Source organism: Aythya ferina (assembly GCF_964211825.1).
Source record: "Aythya ferina genome assembly, chromosome: 14".
In the NCBI taxonomy this organism is placed as follows: Eukaryota; Metazoa; Chordata; class Aves; order Anseriformes; family Anatidae; genus Aythya; species Aythya ferina.
In genome coordinates, this window is record NC_140312.1 from 11,199,505 (window position 1) to 11,212,302 (window position 12,798).

The 12,798-nt window shown below is 44.7% G+C and overlaps 1 protein-coding gene and 1 long non-coding RNA gene across 6 annotated transcripts in view; both read left to right on the forward strand.

Annotated features, from left to right (window-relative positions):
- LOC311444258 overlaps positions 1-5,098 on the forward strand; it is a 37,097-nt gene extending 31,999 nt beyond the window's left edge. Inside the window, exon 3 of the long non-coding RNA XR_014697783.1 lies at positions 4,277-5,098. This is a non-coding gene — a long non-coding RNA (uncharacterized lncRNA). The remainder of the gene's footprint in view (positions 1-4,276) is intronic.
- The window catches only part of NRG2 (neuregulin 2), a 177,229-nt gene that overhangs the window by 71,279 nt on the left and 93,152 nt on the right, over positions 1-12,798 (forward strand). The gene's annotated exons all lie outside the window — the stretch shown is intronic.

Sequence of the window (12,798 nt, forward strand, 5' to 3'; positions counted from 1 at the left end):
GGATCCTCCAAGTTAAGGAGATTGTGTTTGGTGCAGGAGTAGAAGCAGGTGGGGCATGATGGATGGGGGACATGAAATGATCTACGTGAATAGAGCTGCTGCACGGCTGATGCTGCAGCTTTGCCCTTTGTTTGTATGCAATATTTCAACACTATGTGTTGGGGCATCGCACTAGGCTTGTTCTGGATGTGGCTTGCCAAGGAACTGTGGGGACCTCAGGTGCCCAGAGGTAAATGAGGCAGTGCTGGGGCAACTTTTGTACTCCTGGATGTGGGTGTACTTCTGGCTGGCATGTGTTGGCCCTACCTTGTCTAGTCCTATTCTAAAAGGATGTTTCAGTTCCTAACTGCACGGATGGGTCAGTCACATGAACAGCGCCGTGCCCTTTAGCCCTGGTGCATGCTTGGGACATGGATGTCACAGCACTGGCTGTTTGGAGCTGGGAAGGAAAAACCTGGGGAGAAGCAGAAGCAAATTGAAGAGAAACTGAGAAACTGATGCTGGGAAAGGGCAGAGAGGGTAACCACGGGCAAGGATAAACCAGGAAATTTTGGGAAGCTGAGTCAACAGACCAAAACGAAAGATCAACTCAACTAGCTATTACCACCAAACCTAAGAATAGTTAGCTTAAGAAACCCTCTTGCCCATCCTAAATGCTTCCTCAGTTCTCAGCTGACCCTGAGGATTTGTATTTGTATCTGCTACAGCAAAAGAGAGCTAGTTTCTTTTGGCAATATTTGCTGTTGGGAAAGTAATTCTGTTGGTGTACCTGCCCAAAAGGATGCCAAGTGCCACTGTGTTAGTGAAGACTTACAAGACCCTTCACCCTGGTGATCTCATATGTCCTCACTTGAGGCTTCATTTGAGGAAAGAGGTCTCACCTGAGGGACATGCTGACACACATAGTACCTCTACTCTTGACAGTGCTGTGTCTTATTTTCACCCAGAAGACATCTGGTAGGTCTGAGGCTCCCACTCCTGCCTGTGGTGGTGTTGGTGCAAGGTGAGGTTTCTAATGTTTAAGAAGTCGTTTGGTGGCTTGCCCAGTGTTCATCTGATTCATCTTGTCTGTTGGGAGGGAAATTCTCTGAAATCCCACTTATCGAGGCCTGGAGGTTTCCTGACATGTTGGGTCTTGGGCTATCGGCCAACCTTTGTAACCCACTTTGGGTCACCCTCAAGGCCTCAAGTGCTGACTTACACCAGCCTAGCCTACTCTCCTGCAGCCATTACCCACTGACAACCCTGCCCTGGAGGAGCCCCAGTACCAGGGAGCTCCCCAGCTTGGTTCCCCTGCTCTGTCCCCAGAAAGCAGGTTCACATCTGCTACTTGTCCTTGATGTGCCATCTAGGAGCATACCAGGATCTCCATCCAGATGCCTGGCCACTAGCCTTGCGGTCGCTCAGAAGGTCCGGTTGGGCAAAGCCTGGTTCTGCACTCTTCCAGGCATGCTGCAGCTTGTCCTGCCAGTCCACAGTAGCCAGAGGAAAGCAGGGCATAGTGTTTGCATCCTAATGTGAGAAGGCTCCATCTCTCCAGTGGGGGTGCTCCAAGCTCTGGACCTAGTGCGTGCTTGTGGTAGGAAGTTGAGTCTGAAGAACAGACCTTGGTTGGCGTTTAATTGCACAGGCAGATGAGTCTGGCACCAGGCAGAAATTGTGTATGAAGCAAAGAGCCTGCTGGTCTCCTCCTTGTGGGCTGGACTGAGTTGCAAAGAGCCAGCAGTACGTACCCAGAGCAGAGAGTGAGGTGCGCAGACCCTGCAGGCAGCCAGCATGGGACAGCACATCTTCTGCTCCACATGCTGAGGCCCTGGGCAGCCTAACCTCATGAGTCTGGCAGATGAACAAATTGCATGGGAGAGGCTCCAGAGCATCGGCACCTTTGCTGAAGGGAGACAGCAGGGGAGTGTGAGCCAGCCTGGAGACAGTGCTAGATCTGCTCTCGACCAGAAAGGAGGGAGCTGTAGAGAAAATGAAAACAATGTTTGCAAGGACTTCAGGAATTGTTCCCTTGTTAATAGAACTGCAATTTGTGGAAATATGATGGAGGGTGAAGGTCTGCAAATACTTAGAGGAATAATGAGCATTGTAAGCAACATGCACCACAGGGGAGTATGAGAAATAGATTGTACCAGACAGGCCATTTCTGCATAATTACACAATTAGTGGACTGGGGAAGACAGCGGATAACCCTTCACAGTGTGCTGTGGTGTGGCATAGACCTTTTTGGAGACTGGAGCACTAATTAGCTGGCATAGCTTGCCATATGAGAAAAGGATTGATGGAGGGAGAAGCGACCATGCCAAGCACTCGTCTGTCAAGGAGAAAAGGGGAGATGCTGCCTGGGCAAATGGCCTCCGTGCTTAGTGCACATCGTTCTGGTAGCAACATGGAGGGAATGTTGTGGAAAAAGTCCCACGTTGGGTTCTCAAAAGGGATATTGCAAATACCTGGGAGAGAAGAGAATAAAAAAGTGAGATGGAGAGTTTTGACAGTGAGCATAAAAGGATAATCTCAGTTTTAAATCTGCAAGAAACACAGCTATTGCTTTTGGGCAAGAGCAATTCTAGGCCAAATTATGTAATGAGGAGGAGCTGTTTGGAAAGCAGTAATTCTGAGAGAGCCGTGGCTGTATGAGAAGATAATAGTTCAACAGCAGACTGTAACATGAAGTGGTCCTGAGCTCTGTGCTCCCAGGTATCTACTGGTGAAGTTGGTAGTAGGTGGAATCTCCTTGGGCCAGCTGTCGCCTTGACTGTGCATTCATGAACAAGGCAGAGGTGAATTGGCAGTGACCCAAGGTAGAGGAGAATGGGCTGGCTGATGAAAGGCAGGAGGCCTCCCTTTGGCCTGGAGGAGCCAAATATATGGAGTGGCTGGGAAAAGAGAAAGTGAATCAAAGTCTGGAGATGGCTGCTCTTGTGCTTTGTGCCCTCACATCTGTCCAAGAGGCAGCCTGTTGAGGAGAAAAATTATAACAGGGATTTGCTGCCACTTCTGTTTTCGCTGTGGACTTGCAAGCCATTCCCCAGGCACTTCTGTCTGTGGGTTAGAGAAGTTACGTAAAAAAAATGCTCTCTTCATAGACCTGAACCTAAGGCAGCCCAGAGCAGGGCACAGATTAACATTCCCTAGCATTTACCAGACATGGGACTGTGATGTGAACAGCACTGCTTTCTCTAAATGGACTCTGTGATGAAGCAGCGTCTGTGATGTTTTCTTTTCTCCTCCATTCAATCAAATGCAGTAGATCCAATTGTTCTCTTCCTTAAGTCACATTTTAACTGGGCAAATATGACACAGAACAACACCTGCTCTGCATAATTTACTCATCTATCTGATCATGCTCTCTACCCACAGTACTGCAGTCAGTGATGCTGTATCTACTTTTCTTAGGCTTTTGAGCTTCCAGAAGATGTTTCTGGGGAAGAACCATTTCATTTAGATAGAGAGGTAATCTCTAATTGCTAAACAATATTCTGTAAAGCAGAGTTTAGGTGTTACAGTAGATGTCCTTGCGGAGCCTTTCCAAGTAGCATGATTTGGTGGGTATGGCATTGGCAGGACTTTTCATAGGCACTTTCTGGTCTTGGCACAAGACCAGAATAAAGTGGAACCCATGTTGAGAAGAGGCTGGGAATCTCTTCGTTTCATGGAGCCTTGTGGACATTTTCACATCTGACATGACCTGCATATAGTTTCTGACCTAAGATCAGGTCTCTAGAAGCTTCAAGAACAGCTTTTAATTATTCTTGTTCCTTGTGGTCTCAGACTCTCCTGCCCAACCTTTCTTCTGCCCAACTTGTGCCTGAATGGGGGAATGAACGTATCAAATGTGCTTTTTCTCTCTTAGCCCTGTGGCTATGGATTTGGATGCAATTCACCTTTGCAGAGCATTCTCTAGCTTTGGGCAGCAGCCTTTAGATTGTAAGTCTGAGGGTCTAATGGACAGGGAGGGGAAACGATGGATCAGGGAATGCACAAGTTAGTGGATTGCAAGTAAGCAGCACCTCCTACAGATTTCTCTAGGTCATGCGTGGACCTGGCACGATGTGTAGCAGTGGATCACGCAGATCCACTCAGATAAGAGATGGAGGTGTCCCAATGCCTATTGCTGCAGGGTTCACACATGCAAGGGCTCTGCATCTGCTTCCATTCCTGTGGTGCAAGACTGACCCGGTGAGCAGGCAGAGGGCTGAGGGGGGGTGGGAAAGCTTCATGCTATCACTTAAATATAAACATTCCTAAAAGCAACTTTCTGATTTCTTTGTAGGAGGCCATAACCTGCTGGGGCCTTCAGCACTTCAGCAGAATTGCACCCAGAGAAAAAGAGAACATAAGAATTCATGGAATTTTCCCCAAAACCTCCTGACCTTTTCTCACCAGACATACTTAAAAGGCTTAGGACTGAAGCATGACTGGAGGAGGCCCTGTTCATTGATTGCGCATGAAAATTGCTGTTGATTGCAGAGACATCACAAGGAAAAGGATTTTTATTTTTATTATTTTTTATTTTTTTGTTTGAAGGAAATGGCAGACATCTCTAGCTGGGATGAAAAGTGTCTGGGAGGATTTCAGAGAGACTGAGGGCTGGGGGCAGCTAGGTAAGGAGTTGACTTCTGCTTTCAATGTGGCAGGGAGAGCGCAGGTATGGTAACTGAACTACTGAACTTAGGCTGTCCCAGACTGGTTGGAGAGTCAGTGCCATCACTGGTAACATACATGCCCTTGGTGCTGCTGCTTCCAAAGCAAAGATGAAGCCCGTGTCCAAGCTCAGTGCAGATTGCTTGTCATGGCCATGGTGGGCCGTGAGCACCTATTGTCATAAGGAGTGTCACAGCGACTGAACTGACTGCTGCTGTGTGAGGGCAGCCAGACATCGAAGGTTGGTGGTGTGAGGCACCCCAAAGAGGTACTCACAGCACCCATTTCCTCCAGGAGAGGAGCATTGTACAGCCTCGCGGAGCAGCTGCAGAGGCTGTGGTTTGTCTAAGCTGGCAGTGACTCTTCTGTCATTAATGTCCAAGAGACAGGCTTGCTGAACATGTTGGGATTGGGGAAAAGCCATCCTCGGGAGATGAGTCAGCACTGGCTTTCCTTTCATCCTCTCTGCTTACAGAGGAAAACACAACCAGGTTTTATTGAGTTGATAACATATGCTTACTTCTGTGAGCAAAAATGTGTATGGTTATCAGACATAACCGTGACGTGATAAATCATGTCAAGATGAGGATTTTGTTCCGTAAGCATGAAAAGGAAAAGAAGATGCAATGCAAAATATCCCACTCAGGCTGGCTGAGTGGGATCATCCACAAGGCCTGTGCTGTTATAGCGCTGTGTTTGCATGCACAGTAGGGGGTAAGGCTGGACTAAGGAGTGTGCAGATGTGAAACATGAGCGTGGCAAAATGCCTTTTGTGAAAGAGAGACATCAAGTGATGTTCAGATGGAATTTATTTGTGCCCTTATTGAACAAATAAGGTTTTGCTGTTTGATTTTCCTTTAACCTGAATGGCAACAAAAGATGTGGCAGCAAGAGGTGTAAAAAAAAGGATGATATTTTCCATGAAAAATACGTTCCAGCAGACAAAGCTGTAGCACAACTTTTATTGAACTGATGATCCAGCCAGTGCCAATGTCATTCCTTCTGGAACAAGATGCTTGTTTTGAGTAGATAACCCCAGGATCTTTTTTCTGACCCTGCTCCTGGAGGTGCTGTCTGTGCCTCGATGACAGGGAGGCTGTACTACTTCCAAATAGCTTTGCTTCAAAGACCCTGCTGATAGGATTTTGTGTATCTCCAATTTGCTGTCCCTCCAGATCAAGCTGGGTCAGGAGCCTGAGCTTTGCTGCTTTCATGATGTCATAGTCTTTCTGCAAAGGCTGCAGTGTTTTGTAGGAACAGGGCCATGGAGAAATGGTATCCAGCTGATTGCCTTGATAAAGCAAAAGGATGCTGACAGGTACAGTCTCATTGTATCTTCCTTTATTCTACTTCTCTAGAAATAACGTATAAGTATTTCTGGCTAACATCAATTTTGTGTTGACTCCACTGTTAAATGGGTGATGACAGTTCAAGGTATGGACCATGTAATGTTACACAGAGGTTCCCCTGAAGTTGACGGCCACCTCCTGGTGATACCAGTGAGAGCAGAGTTAAGCCAATACCAAGAGCTTTTGAAAATGCTACGATTTAAAATGGGTCATTGTGCTCCCAAGATTGCTGCCATAAATACAGTCTCAGAAGCTTGTGGAGTGTGCACGCCTGCCTTTGCTTCTGAAATTTGGAGACCAGAGGAACTGGAGTGGGCTTGCTGACTGGGTTTCAGCAAATATCAAGTAGCACTGATGGGTCAGGTCTTTTTTTGCTTTTTATTCTTTTTTTTTTCTTTTCTTTTCTTTTTTATGTCTCCATCAGGCCAGGGGATACTGTATTAATATTTTTTTTCCAGACACAGACCTTGCTATTGCAAGCTACGCTGTTTTCCCCTGGAGTGCACACTGCTGTTCTGCATGGGAGTGGTGCCTTATATCCTCCCAGAAAAGAAGCCAGTATGCAATGCAGCAGCGTGACTCTTAGCTGCGGACTCCGTTCTCCACCGAGCCGATCTGGGATTTTTGTTTGAAGAATTCATTTAACAGCTGCTGACTGCAATGGATGCTGTGTGTGGGAAGAGGTAGGGAGGTTCTCTTTCACCTGGTCTTGGTTCTGACTTCCTGGGGATTATTAAGGAGCCTAAATTTATTAGGCTGGCATATAGGCAAATTATAATGAGGATAAGGACATTCTGCCTGGTAAACTCACTCTGCTGCTCACAGTGTGTTGTAAAATCAGTATGCTGTATTTCATACGAGAATCAGCTGCACTTATGTTATGGCTCAATCTTTTGTGTAATTATATGCCTCCTGTTTGTTAAGCTTAAAGTTGTACAGGAATTGTAAAGACTAGAAAAAAATGCTTGTTGATTGTGTTTCAGGTTGTAACTCTCCATAAGACTGTTTAAATAAATATGCACTAAATGCTATTAGGTAATAGCATAAGGTATATGCAGACTGTCAGATGAGACATGTGGGACTGAAATACCTTTCCCATAGGTTTTATTATATCAGAATATTCACATGAGGACTGAAGTGCTTGCTGGATTTAGCCCATATGTTCGTGTGTCAGGATTGTTCAGGAGAGAGTATATTCCATATGTTTGTGATGCTAAAGCTAGATCTAGAGGGGTGGGTCCCCACCCTGGGACAGGGGCCAGCCACTTGGATAAGATATACAAGATGCACACCTGCCAAGTCTAAAATTGATTTGCATATAATATTCCTTGTCTGTCACAGGTGGGTCTGTGATCACTGCCAAGGTACAAAAATACCCATTTGGGGTGTTGTTGCTGATGTTTCTTCCTTTCACATGCTCTAGGCTGTTTAGGATAGTGGTGCCAGGCCAGATACTTCCACTTTTGCTTCTTAGACGTTGTCACTTTTATCTTCTGACTCTGAGGCTGTACTGTCTGTTTCTGTGCATAGTGTCACCCTTTGAACACTGTTCAATGAAAGAAAATCCTTGATTATTCATTACTTTGAAATAGAGGGGGAAAAAAAAAAGTAGGGTATCTTTACTGCAGTTGTTAACTTTAACAAACCTGATCCAAACACAAGAAACTTTGAGTCTTTAACTGAAATGAAGGTATGTATTTGCCCAAGTGGTGGAAGAGCTATAGTTTATCTTGAGGAATGATGGGGATGGGAGGGAAGCAAAAAAACTGCAATCTTCATGTGAAGGAACCTGTGGTAGAAGATAGTTCAAGATGAAAATAAAACTGTAGAAGATAAAAAAGGAGGGGGTAAATATGTTGGGTTTTCTGTTTATTTATTTTTATTTTTTCTTTTATGAGAGATGTCCATTCAGGAGATATGCTTGCAAGAAACCTATTGCTGAAACATCAAAGTCTCTCAAAACTCTGCAGATCTAACACTAGGTTATCACGCTGAGGAAAGGAAACTGTGTCTGGGCCTCATTATGTCTGATAAATGCTGGCTTATTCATTTTGATGGCTGAATTAATCACTGGTGGTTTACATTGGGCAAGTGACCATGATGGATTTTCATTCATATGGGCTAGCAGAGGAGAGTCCTAAACATAAATACATGTAAGACACTCTTGAGGATTCAAAGAAACCAGTTTCCCAAGGCTGAGGAAAATTGAGCAAAATTGATTGAGTATTGAAACATCCACAGGAAAATGTATGTAAGAACTGGAAGCTCTTTGAGCAGAGGCCAAAAAAGTTGAGATTTCTGAGTCAAGAAGGAGGACAAAGTTTAGCTAATAGTCATCTGAGCTTGTTAGCAATGAAAGCAGCAACTGGAGCCAATAAATATGAACAAATTTTGAAAAGAGAAAAATAGGTAGCAATCCACATGCATCTGGAGATACGGTATATAGAGGACAAGCTAAAAACATCTAGAGGGAAACTGTCTATCAGATACAGCTACAGAATTAAGGGACCCTAGAAACATATTAGTAATATGGAGTATAGTTATGAGTTAAATAATGAAATAAACATATGGAAATTTCATTTGTAATGACTTAGAAAATGCAAAGTAGTCAGTAATCACCATTATTCTGTATTCAGAAAAGAAACAATATGATGGGCTACTGTCCTGTGACCAAAAATCCACAGAGGATGTTAAACAACGTCTATCAGACTCAAACTCCCAATGAACAGGCTTGGTAGCTCTTATCTAAGCGTTCAAAGCAAGTTTGCTTAGGTACTTGCCAGCGTATACCTGTTAGCTTCTCTTCATGCTGTATACAATGTACTCAGTCTGGTGATGTCCTACATTCAAATTGCAAAATAATAGAAAATAAGTGTTTTAAGTTTTCAACTGTATCTCACTTACAGGCAAAGAAGCAACCAACTAGCATATACCAAAAAGTTGTTGCTGTCAGGCAGTTCATTGTTCTGTGAAGTGTTTCTAGTGAGATCATTGTCACTAGCAACTTGGAGGTGAACATGAGATCACTGGTGGAAAAATGAGCAAGCTGACACAGAGACTGTTGGAGTTTCAAGCAGCAATGGGAAGAAAGAAGCAGGAGAGGGTGATCTGAATGGCTAGCATACTGGCTGATTTCAAACAAAATGAAGCTTTACCACAGAGAGGAGTGCTATGAAAGAGCAAGAAATTCATCCTAGTTAGAGAGCAGGAGAACTGCATCCTTCAGAGCCAGGACTTGGTAGGAGCAGCAGTAGAAACATAAGAGAACAGATTTTCCTTGTGCAGCGTGGTGCCTGAATGTGACTCTTGGATGTTAAAATGGCCAGGAAGGGGTGGCAACAGGGATTTTGCCTCTGTTTTTGCCTCTGTACACAAGAGAATGGAATAGTGCCTGTTTTTTTGTGTTCTTAGCTTAATTAGGATTGCAAAATGGGATAGCCGTGAATACGATCCCTGAGCTGGAGAAAATGCCATTACAGCAAGCAATGGAAAAAAGCTTCATCTGTTTAGCTTATCAAAAATAAGATTGAGGGATAACTTGATTACAGTGTGTAAAGTACTTCCATGGGAGAAAATACCAGTTGCTGAAGGGCTTTTTAATATAGAGGAGAAAACAGAGAAAAAACAATAGCCAGACAGTGAAGCCAGATACTCTACTTCAAAGCAGGCGGACATTTTTAACAATGAGGGTGATTAACCGCTGGGAGAAAATCCCAAGGGGGATGATAGCTCCTTCATTTCTTGATGTCCATGCACCAGGCAGGAGTGCTTCTCCGTAAGATATGTTTTACTCACATGCTTAGAACTGGATTTGATTCATGGATAACTGGATTTACTATGTTACCCAGTGCCTTATGGCTTATGGCTCTTTGGGCCTTTGAAGCCCATAGCTGCATCTGGGAATGATCTGACTATACTCTGGAGCTTTCCAGCTGGGGATCCTGATGGACTTTTGAGGCAATGTCAGCGTGGCCTGTCCTACTGAAGTGGATTGGGCTGAGTCACTCATCACATGTTGGACTTGTGGAAAAGGGCTTTGTTAACCCCTAAGCAGATGAGACATGGGCTTTATCAGCCACCTTGAGCTCCCAGAGAGTGAAGACAGATACGAGAAATGCAGGTAAGGCTCTCTCCAGCTATTGCTTCCTTTTAGAAAGACCTTCTGGGACAACAAAGATCTGGGTGCAAGACCAGGTGAAATTGCTGTTTATGGTGGGAGCAGCAATATGAGGAGAAAGGCAAGCGTAATCCCTCTGCTGGGTAGAAACAGAATGAGAATGGGTTGCAACCCTCTACTCTTTTTCTTAGACCTCACTGCTTCTCACCTATCACTGAAGTTTGGACCTCAGGAGTTGCCCCAAGCACTTACTTCCACAATGCTCCAGAAGCTGTTCAGAACTTATTTGTAGCCAGAGACAGTCAGCAACAGAAAAACATCTCTGGACTTAATGTGTCCAAGACACTTTCAGAAGAGCTGCTCTCACACTGTAGCACTACTCCCTTGGTCCTCCCACTGTAACCCAGTGCATCTTTTCAGATAACTGGGAGCAGTGAGCAAATAGTTAAAGTTTTGCTTCTCCACCCAGTGGTGGGTGTTGTCAGTGTCAGAAACAATATAAGAACAGTCGGAAGTTGCAGCTGGCAAGTAACATTTGGAGTAGCAGTTGTGGGGCATATAGATCTGGTGTGGACTGTCTTTTCCTGAGACTGTAAACAGTTGTGCAGAATGTCCGAGAACAAGAAAAAAGGGAAAGGAAAGAGCAAAAAGAACAAAGAAGGGAAAAAAGGGGAAAGAGAACCTGACCCAGGAAAAGGTACTTCCCTTTTTTAACAAATTTTACTTAAAGGAAGAAGACAGAAGCAAGAAAGCCAGCAGGAAGGTACTTGTGGGTTGCCTGAATTGGTGCAAATGATAGGGAGCATTTGTCAGGCAAGTGTGGAAATCTCTGCATCTCATTCATATTACATGCTGTTACAGGTCTGCTTCCTTCTTGAACTTTTCTTCTTTTTTAATATCCAAAGCCCAAGAGTACAGGGCAATGTACTGTTTAAAAACAGCAGCATTCAGCTCCTGTCACGGTGATATGGTAATTGAGGGGCGTTGTGCTAATTCTCTGGGGGTTCTGGTGTGTTGTGCTTTGTTGTTTGGTTGTTTTCTTGCTTCTTCTTGAGGTAAATATCAAAAGCTACTATTTTGGAGGATCATAGGAACTTTTCCTTGAGATAGACCAACTCTTTCAGATTTAAGTTAAAGCCTTACTTTTTGTGGTAACTGCATTGGGTTGCAGATAAAGATGTGGATAACAAAACTTCACTCTGCTGATACGCTTGTTAGAGAAACTGGGCTATTCTTTAGAGAAGATCTGACTGTTCTTGCTGAATGAGCAAGGCAATACTTAAGATGTTGCTGGTATAAAATGTCTAGATTGCCTTTAACTGATAAGGTTTGATTCCTGAGTAAATGGGGAGTAGAAACTGGGGAAATGTGAGAACTGTCTTGGAGAGAGACAGAAGATTTGATGGTAAAGCAGCACAGTGTTATTTCATTCTCTGTCATGGTATCAGGGAGGGATTATCCCTGGCTGTTTCTTATCTGTAGTTTATCTGGCAATGTATTTGGACAGAGCAGCAGCTCTGTCAGGACTTCATGTTTTATCAGCATTGAGAAGTTACAAGCTGGACCAGTTCCTGGAGGAATCTGTCAGACAGTGTAGCTCTTCACTTGTCTGGATGCCGTTCTGCTCTTGGTCGTACTACCATGGTGCTTGAGAATACTCTTGACCTGAACAGGCTTGCTTTGTCTTCACACTGGTATCAGGATTTGTTTGCCCCTAGTCTTTTTCATGCCTTTCCTCGGAGCACAGCCAGCCAGCTCTGTTCACCACCCAGTTGTGCCCTGGGCATAGGGTCTTTTGTGGGCTCTGCCCCAGAACTGCCAGGATGGCAGTGGGTGCTCATGCAATGGTGGTCTGACCTCAAGCATGGTCTCCTACTTGTGACATCAGAACTTAGCTGCTACTGTGGGATCTGGGAGGAGACTTTTGGGATAGCTTTGGGATGGAGAGCTCAGAAGCACCAAGCAGAGGAAGCAGATGCTTGAAGATGACTGGATTTGCCTAAGGGGTTCTGCAACATGCAGGGAGTGAGGGCTGTCTCACAGCCATTGGCAGGGACAATCCTTCCCCTTAAGTGCACAGATAGGATGATACAGTGCCTGTATCACGGGCATCTCCTCTATTGTGAGCAAGATGGAGGGGCTGGGGGGATTGAGAAGATTGGGCACAGCTGGGGAATGATGTGCACTGAGACTGCCAAGAGAACAACCACCTGCCTTGAACCTCCTGGACCATGGCAGGGCTGTGGGGCTGCATGTAGGGGAAAGGACCAGGCATGAGCTGAGGGGTTAGACCACTCTGTTTTCTAGTGCTGCATCAAAGCTCTGCAGTAGCTCCCTGCTCCAGAGGAGATAGGTAAAGAGAACTTTCACCTGTGGAGTTACATGTACTGACAATCTAGTCCTCTGCTGAAGTGCATTGTGAGGATGTTTTATCACATATATATATATATCCCACAACAAGTCAGTTTGACCAGAGTGCAAAACACCTTTACTCTAGCAATGGCTGCAGAGTGGAATGGGGAATGATTGCATTGATCCTTCCTGTACTTCCTGTGTAGCCAAAGAAAACAAAGGTTCAGGGTTATACTTACGCAGCATGAACAGATTCCTTTTATTACATCTATTAGTAGATTACTTAGACACAGATCATTCCTTTGTTTTATATTGCTGCAGAGGTTGCCCACT